Below are 15148 nucleotides of genomic sequence, written 5' to 3'. Positions count from 1 at the left end.
GGCGCCAATAATCAATTAGGTGTAGTTGGTCTATGATATATTTGATTCCAACTTAGGTAGTTTGGAGGAACAATGAATCCGAGCAGATGCCCCCTCCCTATCCATTGTCGGAGAAGCAACGAGATTGAAGTCCCCTCCAATTATCATATTGGAGTCTAAGTAGGGATATAATTTTGAGACAATGTTAAAAAAGAATTGTTTGTCATATTTGTTAGGTGCGTACAAGTTACATAGTGTCAGTCTAAGACCGTCAAGGGTGATATCGATAATCACATAACGTCCCTTGTTGTCCCGAATTTGTGAGTGTATTGTTTAAGAGATACCCTTTCTCAGCAAAATTGCTACTCCACATGACTTAGATGTGTAAGAAGAAGCATAGGTGGCTATTTTATATTGTAAAAGACTAAGTTTATCGTGCTATTTATCTATTAGGTGTGTCTCCTGGAGTAGGACGACATATGCTCTCTGCTTTTTTAGATAAGTTAGGAGTTTTTGAGTTTTTTCCGTTTTGCCGGGGAATGGATGCCACCCACGCTCCATGAACATATTTTCAACTTATTTGTAGAAGTAGGCATAGTTTAATTGACTAAATCTGAGTGAAGCATGGAATTTACAGAGTATAAAACCATAGCTCTCTGACAGCTCAGAAACAATCCACAAATGTCTCCTACCTCCCTCCCCCACGCCCTGCCCATCAAAAAATATTGTCTTATAAAAGGGTCCACGGAAGCCTGCCAGCCAGCAAAACAAACAAGTAATAAAAAACATAGAAACCCAAAAATAACAAAGGAGACAAGCTCCTTAAGCATTTTCGCTTAACTTAAAGTTTCAGACCCAGGCAGTTGGATAAGAAACCCCCCTTTTTTTTTTGTCCAAAAAGACAATCAACCCCCTTTAAGGTCTCAGCGGTATTTGAACATTATACTTTAAGAACAGGTTTATGCTTAACTATGATAATATTCACAAGAACCTTAGCTCTTTTTTTTTTTCTTTTTTCTCTCCTCAAAGCATATGAAAGTGAAACTGAGGGATATGCTTACATTTTTTCTTCATATATTAGATAATTTGGATCAAGTTCCAAAAAATGCAATCAATATATTCGTTTCACAATACTTCCACAGTGTCTATTGAGAATCTAACACAATTAAGTATAAGAGGGAGACAGTATAACATACCGTCTGGGTGGGGATGCAACAAACAGTCACTGTAATAGAATTACTTTCTAGGTTTAAATATAATTAATTCATAAGTCTTTACAGTGTTGGATGAGAGTCTAGCACCTTTAGCTGTAAGGGGTAGACCATACCATATAATGTCTTGATGAGAGTGCATCAGATAGTCACTGTGATAGGTGTACATTCTAGGTTTGAACCGTCCATCTGTGGAAGAAACAAAAATGCAAAGAAAAGAGACTAGGCTAGGGAGATAAGTGAATGAAATATGGTCAGGTAGCATCTATATCCCAGAGGAAGCAGAAAGAGCGAGCAAAGAGAGAAGAAGAAAATTTCAAGCATAGTTAGAATCATGCAATTCTGGTCAATTAGTGGGATTTTCGGCACAATCCTGTATTTCTGCCTCTTCTTCTTCCAAAAACTTCTGGGCATCCGCAACGGAGGTAAAGTCATGGAAAACATTACCCGAGAACAAGCGTAACCTGGCTGGGTAGATCAGTGCGAATTTGGCTCCATAGTTTCTTTAATTGCTTTCACCACCTCTGCATATGATACTGGCTTTGTAGAGAGATCATTCATGTTTGCGTTAGATTGTGTATCATCTCTTTTGTTTGATTTTGATATGGAAGTATTAGAATCTGTTTGTTTTTTTTCGTTTCTCGCTCTCTGGGGTTTAGGAGTAACGTATTTTTCCATTTCTGCGGTTGTAGACATATAGAGATTTTCTTTTTTTCTCAAAGAGAGATCCTCTATTACACGTAGGATTGTAGATAATCGAAGAGCATGAAAAGCATAGGTTTAGTGAATACCACTGGGGTCACAACAGGGGTTGGGGAGGTGGCCTAACCTTTACATTGGCCTCTGTTTGATACAGAGGTTAGTGGACTGTACTTTATCATTGAAACAGGCTTTGGTTACAACAAACATGTGAGTTATGTGGTTCGACCACTAGATGGTACTAAAAATCCAATAAGAATTTACAAAGGGTCTAATATTGTTTTTGATCACAAGATGGCAGTAAATTTCTTTCTTTTTTTCTTTTTTTTTTTTGATTATGGAATCTTTATAAAAAATTATGTTGGTTATCTTCATAACCTTATCTTCAAGTAATCTATGATAGCTTTATTAGCTAATACCCAGTAGAGTGCTAGGATTTATGTGGTATTTTAATGAAAATGACTCAGAGTATAAATACCTGTTGTTTAGATGGTAATGCGCGTTTGAAATTGAATATGTTAGTAAACTTCAAAGGCTCACCTCCTTTTGTCTATGGTGTCGACCTATCTTACTAGTTATGCACAAATTTTCTACTGATGTCGCCCCCTTTGGGATAGTTTGATGTTTCGAAACAGCGGCAAGGCAAATAATATATGAGGCAGCCGATGCAGGTTCACATCCCAAGGGGGAATGTATGCAGGTGATACTGCGTGAGATTAATTTAGCAGGGCAGCCACACGTCTCAGGCAGGTAAGTGCTAGGCAATATGCAAGCCCCGTACTCGGTTTCAGCGGCGGGTGGCGGGCTCTGACCCAACCCGGCAGCGCGTATACAGGTCCCACGATAAAGCCCAGCGCATGACTGCTGCACACCACGGTCCAAGAGACAACACAACAGGTAAGCAGGTTTGGTGTCCTGTGGTAATCTGCAGCTTTCAGCAATGCAGAACAGCGCCTGGATAGGGTCCCACAAGGTACGCAACAGCCGCTGTGCAGTTTTTCCACCCACCTCTCACTGCAGGAGCTTACTGCTGATCTTCCATGGACTCCAGCGAGTAGGTGTTCCGGAGCTGCACACCAAAATGGCGACGGGATCGCAGTGTCAAATTCCGCTGGCCCGCTAACTTCCTTCTCTCTCTCCTCTTCTTCTGGGGTCCCGTGGATCCCCCGGCTGATTCGGCGTCTTAGTGTGCTGTTTTTATCTTAGCTCCTTAACTTAAGAGCTCCCTCTGACTCAATGTGCGTTTTCGCGCCAAAATTAAGAGAGGAGACAAGTCGGGCGAAATATGAGCCTTTCAGAATAGCAAATTTCGAAATAAGAAGAATTAAATATTCTCTAGTGCAATCTCTATCCAATGCTGGTAGAGGAGCCTGTGAATCAATGTCATTTAGCAAGATGCAGGCTGATAACAATTCTTTTGAAACAGAGCAGTCAAAGAACACGCCCAGCCAACTTGGGTATCAGGCCACCTAAACGGATATTTTTAGTGGATAACCAGACCTTATCCCCTGGAAGAAGTGGAGGAGCAGGACACCTTTTCTTATCGTAAAATCTTTTAGCCCGAGCAGCAGAATTCTCCAGATTACTTTTGGTTTGTGTCCAAATAAGAGAAAACTTGCATAGCAGGGAATCTACTGCAGGAACTGAGGAGATAGGAGTTTGAGAAAAGGTAGGTGGTCTGGGATGACATCCATACATGACGAAGAAGGGTGAATTACAAAAAGCTTCATGGAAATGATTGTTATGGGCGAACTCGGCCCACGGGAGGAGTTCCAGCCAATCTGATTGGTGAGCAGACACATACATTCGTAGGAATTTTTCGAGCTCTTGGTTTGTCCGTTCGGTCAGGCCATTAGATTGAGGATGGTATGCCGAGGAAAAGTCCAATTTAATTCCTAACTGAGAACAAAAGGATCTCCAGAACCTGGAAACGAATTGTGAACCACGGTCTGACACGATATGGAGTGGACAGCCGTGGAGGCGAAATATTTCTTTGATGAAAATTTCTGCCAACACTGCGGAAGAAGGGAGTCCTTTGAGAGGAATGAAATGAGCTGCTCTCGAAAAACGGTCTGCACTACCCAGATAACTGTATGAGCTTTGGAGGGAGGGAGATCGGTAATAAAGTCCATTGATATTTGAGACCAGGGTACTTCAGGAACAGGTAGAGGAATAAGAGGACCAAAGGGTCTAAGTCGAGGAACCTTATGTTGTGCACATTTAGAGCAGGCAGAGACAAATGATTTCACATCTTTCAAAAGGGGTGGCCACCAATAGTACCGGGTCAGGAGTTCTCCAGTCTTCTAAACTCCATCATGAACCGATAAACGATATAAATGTCGTAGCAATTTGAGATGTAGATGTGGTAATATGAAGGTTCTGCCTGGAGGGCAAGTAGATTTATGCGCAGGAGTAAGGGCCAAGACACAACTAGGGTTGAAGATGGGATGAATGTCCTCGGGAGAATCCTGGTCTTCGGAATGAAAGGACCTAGAAAGAGCATCTGCTTTTTTATTTTTTGATCCCGGACGGAAGGTAAAACTAATATCAAATCTTGAAAGGAACAAGGCCCATCTGGCTTGACGAAGATTCAGACAACGGGCTGAACGGAGATAAATGAGTTTCTTATGGTCGGTATATATCGTAATAGGAAACAAGACCCCTTCCAACAGATGTTGCCATTCAGACAGGGCTAATTTAATAGCCAATAATTCTTGATCTACTATTCCATAGTTCTTTTCTGCTGGGAGGAATTTACGAGAGAAAAAGCCACATGGATGTAGCTTCCCAGAAGTGTCACGTTGAGACAAAACTGCACCAGTGCCCACAGAAGATGCATCTACCTTCAAGAAGAAGGAACATTGGCAATCAGGTTGCTGAAGAATAGGAGCAGAAGTGAAGGCTGACTTTAGATGTTCAAAGGCTGAGATGGCTTCGGGGGACCAAAGCTTGGGATTAGCTGATTTCTTGGTAAGAGCAGTGATGGGGGCAATGATGGTAGAATACCCCTTGATGAATTGTCTGTAGTAATTGGCGAAGCCAAGGAAGCGTTTGATAGCTTTCAGACCAGTGGGCAAGGGCCAATCCGCTATTGCTCTTAGTTTAGCCGAGTCCATCTGAAGGGCTGTGCCTGAGAAGATATACCCTAAGAAAGGAACCTGGGGTTGCTCGAAAAGACACTTTTCTAATTTACAGAAGAGGTTGTGTTCTCTCAGACGGCCAGGACTTGACCTACATGTTCCCTATGTGAAGGGAGGTCTCGAGAAAATATCAGAATGTCGTCCAGGTAGATGATGACGAATTGATAGAGAAGGTCTTGGAAAATATCATTCATGAGGGTTTGGAATACAGCTGGAGCATTACAAAGCCTAAAGGGCATTACTAAATACTCAAAGTGCCCATCGTGTGTGTTAAATGCTGTTTTCCATTCGTCACCTGCTTTAATACGAACAAGATTGTAGGCCCCTCGTAGATCTAATTTGGAGAACACAGTGGCACCTTTGATGCGGTTGAAAAGCTCAGAGATGAGAGGTAACGGATACCTATTGTAAATGGTAATAGCATTAAAGCCTCGAAAGTCAATGCATGGCTGGAGGCCGCCATCCTTCTTTTTAACGAAAAAGAATCCAGCTCCAGCTGGAGAGGTGGACTTCTGGATAAAGCCTTTTTGCAGGTTTTCTTGAATATATTTAGACATTGCTTGGGTCTCAGGAAGAGAAAGGGGATATACACGACCACGAGGAATAGGTTTGTCAGGGAGGAGCTCGATTCCACAATCCCAAATGCGATGAGGGGGAAGCTTGGTTGCTTCCTTTTCACAGAAGTCATCTGCATACTGTTGGTATTGAGGAGGTAAAGAAGCAGTGGTTAGACTTTTTTCAGACAGTGAGACTGACACCGTGATCCCCAGGACAAAATTTGAGCAGTATGCCAGTCCAGAGTTGGGGAGTGGAGACGTAGACATGGCAGACCTAACACAAGGGAGTTGATGGTCTTTGGAAGGACTAGGAAGGAAAAAATGTTCTGATGCAGAACCCCAATCTGAAGGGTGAGAGGAACAGTCCGGAACTGAATGAAGCCTCCTGGAATATTACTGCCATCGATGGCTGTAAGGCGTACAGGACCTTCCAGTGGTGTAGTAAGAATATGATATTTCTAAACCACAGTGGCAGCAATAAAGTTACTGGCTGCACCAGAATCCAGAAAGGCATCAAGCGGAATAGAGAGATTCCCAAAAAACAGAAAAACAGAAAACAAGATATTCTCTTTGTGAGGAGAACTGTTGAGGGAAAAATCAAACAGACCTGACGGTGTTCCACCTTGCTCTGTTTGGCCTGAGCGTTTTCCCAGACGCGTAGGACAAGTACTGATGCGATGGGCCTTCCCTCCACAATAGAGGCATAGATCATTTTTAAATCTTCTATCCCTCTCACTTGGAGAGAAGCGGGACCTACCCACTTGCATAGGTTCTTCTGGGGGCAAAGAGGCCCCTGGGTTTTGGAAAACAGGGCTGTGATTAGGACACCGGATCTGTTCCTTTTCTTGAACCCTCTCCTTGAATCGAAGATCTATTCTGGCACATAGCGAGATCAGATCATCCAAGGAAGATGGGAGGTCACGGGAAGCCAACACGTCTTTTATTTTATCAGATAGGCCTTGCCAGATCGTGGCCACCAGCACTTCATCATTCCAGCGCAACTCGGAGGCCATGGTCCTAAATATGATGGCATCATCTACACTCTCACCCCACTGCTCTAACCTCTCTACTGTCTAACTCTACCAAGCCTCCTCATACTTGCAGAAATCTGAATTCTATTAATCTTCAACAATTTTCCACCTCTCTCCAACACCTTCTCTCCCCTATCTCTACATTCTCATCCCCTGAGATGGCAGTACCTCATTTTCACCAAACCTTAGCAACGGCCCTTGATCAAGTGGCTCCAGCGACACTTCATACTACACGTCGACTTCGATGTCAACCGTGGCACACCAAAGCAACACAAAGTCTTCAAAAACTGTCCCGTAAAGCAGAACGTCACTGGCGTAAATCTCGAAGCTCTAATGACTTCTTCACATATACTTCTGTCTACCGCTCCTATCGAAAAGCTCTGGACACTGCAAAACAAACATACTTCCAATCTCTTATCTATGCTCAGGCTTCTAACCCCAAACGCCTTTTCAATACATTTAATCATCTTCTCAGTCCTCCCACCCCGAACCCTCCATCTATTATCAGTGCTCAGAATCTTGCTTCCTACTTCAAAGACAAGATTGATAAGATCAGACTATAAATGGTATCCTCTTCCTCGACAAGCAATCAGCTCAATTCCTTCCCACTACCCTCTGACACCCTCTCTTCATTTGACCCCACAAATGAAGAGGAGATTTATACTCTCTTCATATCTTCCTACTCTACCTCCTGTCCTCTTGATCCTATTCCATCGCAAATTGGTAGATCCCTGTCTCCTGTACTCATTTCACATCTTTCCATCACTATACAAGCATGCGGTGATTACTCCTATTTTAAAAAAACAAAACTCCGACCCAAACTCTCTCTCAAATTACCGTCCCATCTCTCAGCTCCCTTGCCCCTCCAAGCTTCTAGAGAGACTTGCCTACACTTGCCTCACACACTTTCTTTCCGCAAACAACCTGTTAGATCCTCTTCAGTCTGGCTTTCGTTATCAACACTCCACAGAGACTGCGCTGACCAAGGTTGTCAATGATCTGATCACTGCTAAAACTGAACGCCATTACTCTCTCCTAATTCTCCTGGATCTCTAGGCTGCATTTGACACCGTTGACCACTCTCTTTTCATACAAACGCTGCAATCCCTAGGTCTTCAAGACACTGTTCTATCCTGGTTCTCATCCTACCTCTCTAATCGCTCTTTCACTGTTATTTTCTCTGGAGCCACCTCTGCTCCGCTTCCCCTATCAGTTGGAGTACCACAAGGCTCAGTGCTTGGTCCTCTGCTGTTCTCTATCTATACCGCTTCTCTTGGAAATCTAATAAGTTCCTTTGGCTTTCAGTATCATCTCTATGCGGATGATACCCAAATCTATCTATCCTCTCCTGATCTCTCGACATCTCTGCTGTCCCATGTAACTGACTGTCTTTCTGCCATTTTATCTTGGATGTCCTCTCGCCAACTCAAACCTAATCTTTCTAAAACAGAGTTAATAATATTCCCACCCGCCAACAAGAGCATACCTGACATTTCTATCTCTGTTGATAACATGACCATAAATCCCACCCCACAAGCTCGCTGCCTAGGTGTAACCCTTGATTCACACCTATCCTTTGTTCCCCACATTGACTCTATATCTAAATCATGTTACATACATCTAAAGAACATTTCCAGAATCCGCACATATGTCACGCAAGACACTGCTAAAACCTTAATTCATGCACTTATCATCTCCTGCATTGACTATTGCAATTCCCTCCTTACTGGTCTTCCCAAAAACAGACTCAAACCCCTACAATCTATTTTGCACGCTGCGGCAAGACTGATTTTTCTTGCAAATCGCTATTCCTCCGTTGAATCACTCTGTATGTCTCTACACTGGCTACCTGTCTTCTACCGAATCCAATATAAAATACTTTTACTAACCTACAAGGCCATCAACAAAGCTGTACCAACATACATCTCCTCTCTTGTCTCAAAATATCTCCCAACTCGACAACTCCGTTCTGCAAAAGATCTGCGTCTCTCATCCACCCTCATTACATCCTCCCATTCCTGGTTACAGAACTTTTTTCGGGCTGCACCCACTCTATGGAACTCTCTCCCTCGCACAATAAGACTCTCCTCTGGTCTACAAACTTTCAAGCGTTCTCTGAAAACCTACCTATTCAGACAAGCTTATAATATTCCTCAACCACCCTCTTAACCTCACTACCTTTAGCCTGTTACTGCCTGTTACACAATTTTACACAAGACAACTACCCCCTGACCAACATTGCAGTCTGGCTGGGTCAAGATGCAAAATGTATACTTAACCTCATGTGTCAATCTCCCATTGTCCCATAGATTGTAAGTTTCCGAGCAGGGCCCTCTCACCTCTTTGTCTGTTTTACCCAGTTTGTTTATAAGTTTATTATGTTTGTCCCCAATTGTAAAGCGCTAGGGAATATGTTGGCGCTCCAAAACTGAACTCATTGTCTTTCCCCCACCCAGACGCCCTTCCCACCATGACCTCTTTATAACTGTTAACAACTCCACTATCTCCTCTGTCACCCAACTCCGCTGCCTAGGAGTCACTCTTGACTCCTCTCTCTCTTTTGCCCCCCACATTCAATCCCTTGCCCAAGCATGTAGCTTCCAACTCCGTAACATTGCCCGCATCCGTCCTTTCCTCTCTCAAGATGCCACCAAAACTGTCATCCATGCTCTCATCATCTCCCGCCTCGACTACTGCAATCTCCTCCTTACTGGCCTCCCCTGCTCCCACCTCACCCCCCTCCGCTCTATACTTAATGCGGCTGCGAGACTCATCTTCCTCACACGCCGCTCCTCCTCTGCCTCCCCTCTCTGTCTTGCCTTACACTGGCTCCCCTTCCCCTACAGAATCCTTTTCAAACTCCTCACCACCACCTACAAGGCTCTCTCCCAGTCTACTGCCCCTTATATCTCTAACCTCCTCTCCATCCACACTCCCGCTCCCTGCGCTCAGGCAATGATCGCCGCCTCTCCTCCACTCTGATTACTTTTTCCCACTCTAGAATACTTCTCCTGAGCTGCCCCCCTTCACTGGAACGACCTCCCTCGCTCCATCTGTCTATCACCCAATCTGTGCTTCTTCAAGCGGGCACTTAAAACTCACCTGTTCCTTAAGGCCTACCTACCATCCACTTAACCTCTCACCTCTTCTGTTTCTCACTGGCTCCTTTTTCTCTCCCCTTTGCTTCACTGGCTCCCTCTTGTGCCTGATTTTGTCTACCCTCCCTTAGGATGTAAGCTCGTATGAGCAGGGCCCCTCTCCCCTCCTGTCTCCAGACCTGTTCTTCCGCTCCGTCTTTACAGTATTTGCCTGCCTGGAGTTTCTGAAGTTCTGGTACTTTGTGTTTACTGTTCTGTATTGTTTTACCCTGTATAGTCTACTGTTTGTACCATGTACGGCGCTGCAGATACCTTGTGGCGCCTAACAAATAAACGATAATAATAATAATAATAATAATATATAAGTAAATGATGATGATGATGATGATGATAATGATGATATTGCCCAACAGAATCAGAACCTTGGCGTAGACGAAGAATTCCTGAAGCTGCACTGGAAAGCCGACCAGGTTCATAAAAAATTTTGTTTCTTCTCCCATAGGGGTGAGGCCCAGGCCAGGGCTTGACCAGAAAGAAGGGACAGAATGTAGGCAATTTTAGCCCTATCCGTAGGGAAGTTCCTGGGTAATAATTGAAATTGAATTGCACATTGAGTCACGAATCCTCTACATGACTTGTTCCCATCATACATTGGAGGATTAGGAATTTGTGGGAGTAAGGTAGTTGTGTTTGCAGAATCCGAAGAAGACTCAGCAGAGGTCTCAGGTTTATGGGAAGATACCAGAGTGTTCTGAAAAGAATCCAGACGAGAGTATAAACCTTGTAAGAACTGCATGAGGCGATCTTGATTGGACTCTTGCTTTTCCACTCTCCCTACTACATATTGCAATAGGTCCTTGAGAGAGGGATCGCCCATGGTGTTCATTTCCTTTTTGGTCAGTGCAAACTGTTATGGACTGGAATAATATCAGGCCTAGTGGGCGGTTCCCACGATGGCCTGTGCACGTGAATAGCTGAGTCAGGATCATACAAAGTTTAGAAAATAAGAACACAAGACGGTGGTTCTGATTAATAAGTACTTCAATGAATATGAGCATAAGTACATATCAACACATGGAAACAATGCAGCAAAGTTCTGTACACAGCAGAGATGGTGAGATGGCAGTTCAGAATATGACAATGATGAGCATCCGCACACTTGGCATAATAAACAAAGTCTTGTAAATTGATGCATAGAGATACTTGCAAACAGAGTCCCAAAGATGCTACCAGCACTTTGTTGATGAAGCAGGTTTACCCACAGGAAATTCAAAAGGAGAGTTCAGGAATACACAAGGATCAGACAATGCACAGAAGTCCATGGAGACAGGCTAGCAAACAAGTTGCACTGACAGTGAGCAGGTGTCAGTGCTGAGTTTAAATAGAGCAGGTTTGAATGGCACGCCCTGAAGTGAGTCATGTGATCCACAGGAGAACAGAGCAGACAGGAAAAGTAGCAAACCTGGACAGGATTGTTACATATGCTTCCTTAGTTTTGGAGAGGGATTATAGTCAATACCACTCGCCAGACTCCTGCCAGAGCTGTAGGAATTTGATCAAAGCTAAGGAAGTTAGAGGGCTGAGCGATGAGCGGTCTTTCAACAGTCTCGGGAAGGCATTCTTGGCATCATTGGCTCTTTCTACTGTTATGCACGTTTTGTCGCTATCCAATAACGATTGTCGAATCTCGATTTGTGTTTCCAATGCACAAATATTTATTCTCAAAAAGTAGCAGAATAATTCAAGCAAAATAATAATAAGTACAGCCGTTACTTATCGCAGGTGCTCTGGATCCAGTGAACAGTCATTCAGGTCTGAAGTCTGTGGTCAAGATAACTGAACACTAGATGAAAAGCTCTTGCTTATATGCAAACAGAAATACAGTAAAACAATGCAGATGGTGTGGCTTGCTTCTATTCGTCCAGGCTTCAGGAAAGTCCAGGGGGTTGCTGATCATAGGCAGGTTCAAACTAAAGAATCCAAAGGTGGGGGTCATCTCTCCAGGGTATGTGCTCCGTTCTTCCCGCCAAGACTCCAGTTTCAACTAGTCCATTAGCATTTTATAGTCAGCATCATATTAAAGGTTTATTCCCTAACATCAATAACTAGAGTATGCAATGTGCGATCTCTTCGCCGAATGAACCGGACAGCTGCTGATGAATAGGGGATTAAAATGATATCATATTTCCTTTAACCTGAACCATATGTGTTACTAATATGCATATAACTTATAATATTATACATAAACACTACTATATTTTGACATAAATAACTATGTGTTGCAACTACAATTGATGTGTACTATTAACAGATGTGCGTATTTGTGCGAATGTGTGTAACTGTGTAAAAAACCTGTTATTGCTACATGTTGCGGCTGCGTACGCCCTTCCACGCCGTAGCGTGCAATACGCATCCTTTCAGACAAAGACAACCAAGTTTGCTCGATATTAATTGAAATGACTTTATCCAATTTGCTGACTTCGACACTACTCTGGCCTCCTCTCTGAGAAATAACTTGACAGAGGGAAGATGGAGCAATTTCTTAAGGAAACGTCTGGTGTGAATAACCTGCATGCTGCGCTTGACACCATGGATGGTGATATAACGGTAGATGAGGTCAAGGCTGCCAAGGACAGTCTGTCTATGAAGAAGTCCCCAGGACCGGATGGCCTGACATCCAAGTTTTATAAGACCTTTGTCGACATCTTGGCCCCTCGCCTTATAGAAGTGTTTAATGAGTGCCTGGGTGAAGTTTAACTCCCTCTTTTCATGAGGACATCTGTCCTTATAGTATTGTCAAAGGGATCGGACCAATCCAAGATTGAGAACTGACGCCCCATCGCCCTTCTTAATGTGGATCGCAAGATTCTGGAAAAAGTGCTGTTTAATAGGTTGATTCAGATTACAGACCTGGTACTTTCTCCATCTCAGCATTGCACCGTGAAGTGTCATAGCACCTTAAGTGCTGTCCTTGGTGTCCGGGAGGCCGTTGAGCGGTGTCGTGCTAAGAAGTGGGGAAAGTATTTGCTGAGACTGGACCAGTCGAAGGCTTTTGATCGGGTCAATCATGAGTAACTCTGGTGTCTACTTGACAGGTATGGGCTCCCAGAGCGGGTGGTCAATTGGATTAGTGATCTACAGGCAAGCCAAGAGCTTCCCACTTGTGAATGGTTGGGCAGGTCCTACTTTCTCTGTGAGTTTGGGAGTCAGACAGGAATGTCCCCTGAGTCCCCTCTTGTATATGTTTGCAATCGATCCCTTCATCAGGAGGGTGTAAGGCAACACAGTGAGAGGGGTGCAACTGAGCCCGGGGAAGCCGTTGAAAGTGGTGGCTTACGCAGATGATGTCACGATCATGATTTCTGATGTGAATGAAGCGAAAGACGTGATGGTTGATATCTGTACATATTCTGAGGCCTCAGGGTTCAGAATCAATCAGGATAAGTGTGAAGCTTTCTGGATAGGGGAGGAGGGTCGGCATTTCGACCTTCCGGACAGCCTTTACCAGGCAAGCAAAGAAATTAAAATTCTTGGTATCCGATTTGGCCCTGGTGATTATGCCAAGGAAAATTGGAAGATTAGGCTGGGAGCAGCTTCCGCTAAAGTGGCACACTGGAAAGGATGGCATTTGTCTCTTAGGGAAAGGTTGGACTTGATCAAAACTTACCTGATTCCAGTGTTTTTGTATGTCAGCTATGTATGCTTTTTGCCAGAATCTTTATGGGCCAGGATGAATGCACTGTTCTTCCAGATGCTTTGGGGGAACAGGCTGAACCTTGTTAAGTGTAGCGTGACCTACAGATTGAGGGGGGAGGGGGGCCTGGGTATGGTAAACCCAGTGCTCTTCTTTATGCTCACCTTTCTTAAATTACATCTGCACAGTCTCATCCTGGAGACTCCCCCTCGATGGGTAGAGGGTTTTCGTGCCTGGGTGTATCCCTTCCTCAATTCCTGGGTAGAGGGAGGAGCGGTAACCACACGGTTACCTCCCGGCCTACGTGAAACTGGGTTTGAAGGTGACAAGGAAATGGCAACTGGAGGTGGGAGAGGTCAACAGCTCTTCTAGAAAGGAGTCTTGCGGTCTCACTTCTGGGAGCCTCTGGCACTGAAGGACTGCCCAGGCAGTGTCTGCTCAGATGGTATAGCTCTGATCACTGATCGGAGGATACTACTGAAGCTAAGGGACATTGCCTGGCTCTCCTTCAACTGGAGACTCTATGTTAGAGGAAACCTCAAGGTAAGGAATGTCGATGATCGCGGCTGCCGACGGGAGGAGTGTCCAGGGAAGGAGGAGACAATGGATCATTTCTTGTTGAGGTGTCCTTTTAACATAGAGGTTTATGATAGGGTCTCCTGTGTCTTGGGCACCCCTTGTCTTTCGGGGCTTAGTTACCCTGAGTGGGTTTACGTTACGCTCAAGAGGTTTAGGGCTTTTTATTTGGTCACTCTGTTTTTAGTTACATTAGTGGTTAGATATTACACTTGGAATTCATGGTGTTTAGTGACAATCCGCAAGAAAGTCCTCCCTTGCAAAGAGTTGGAAGATAAGGCATATGGAGAGGCAACGGATGGATGCTGCGAGCTGGGCCAGGCTTTGGCGTGGCTTGAAACCCCCTTAGTAGGTGGCGGAAATCTGGGGCCTCTCCATCTGTTGGCTTTCTATTTCTTCACCTCCCAGTAGATTTTGATTGGTCCTTTTTTAGTAAGAGCTTGCATATGTCTAGTCATCCTTTTTAGTTCCACTATGCTTTTTTTTAGTTTTGTACAGTTAAAGTTTGTTTTAACTTTGTGATTTATTATGGTGCATATAACCAGTTTACGTTAGCCATAAAGGCCTATGGACTTTTCTATTTTTATGGACTTTATTTATTATGAGCATGGACTTTTTTATTGTGATATGGGAGGGGTTTTGTTATTGTAAGATTGTTGTGTTATGTATTTTGTTGTAAGTTTTTCTAAATAAAAAAATCAGCAGCTGCTTATTGCTTCTGGTCTTCTGTGGACTGATGTGAATCAATTTCAATAACTGAGTTTCAGTGTGACTGTGGACTTTTAATAACACTGCCAGCTCTATTATTAATTATTATAATTTCGGTTTCAGCACTGAAAACTGCCAGCCCTCCTGTTTCTGAGTGAGTTTAGGTATAGTAAAATGTCACTGGAGACTTTTCATTACACTGCCAGCCCTATAATGTGTCTTTCAGCACGAAAAAATGCCACCTTTCCTGTTTCTGGGTGAGCTACGGCACAGTACAATTTCACTGGAGACTGCCAAGAGCACTGCCAACCCTCCTCTTTCATTAATGGCGCTGCCCAACTGCACTGGAGACTGCCACCAACCCTGCTACCCCTTCTGTGTCTCTCTGTGAAATGGCGCTGGATCTCCGTGGAGGACGGTACTAATAGAATCCAAAACTCGCGAGATCCGACGAC

The 15148-nt window shown here is 44.0% G+C and overlaps 1 long non-coding RNA gene across 1 annotated transcript in view; it reads right to left on the bottom strand.

Annotated features, from left to right (window-relative positions):
- Positions 1-15148, bottom strand: part of LOC142100094 (uncharacterized) — a 56617-nt gene that overhangs the window by 38306 nt on the left and 3163 nt on the right. The gene's annotated exons all lie outside the window — the stretch shown is intronic.

Source organism: Mixophyes fleayi, chromosome 8 (genome assembly GCF_038048845.1).
Source record: "Mixophyes fleayi isolate aMixFle1 chromosome 8, aMixFle1.hap1, whole genome shotgun sequence".
NCBI classification, from domain to species: Eukaryota; Metazoa; Chordata; class Amphibia; order Anura; family Limnodynastidae; genus Mixophyes; species Mixophyes fleayi.
The sequence above is the reverse complement of the archived record's forward strand: the minus strand, read 5'-3'. Positions and strand labels throughout refer to the sequence as shown.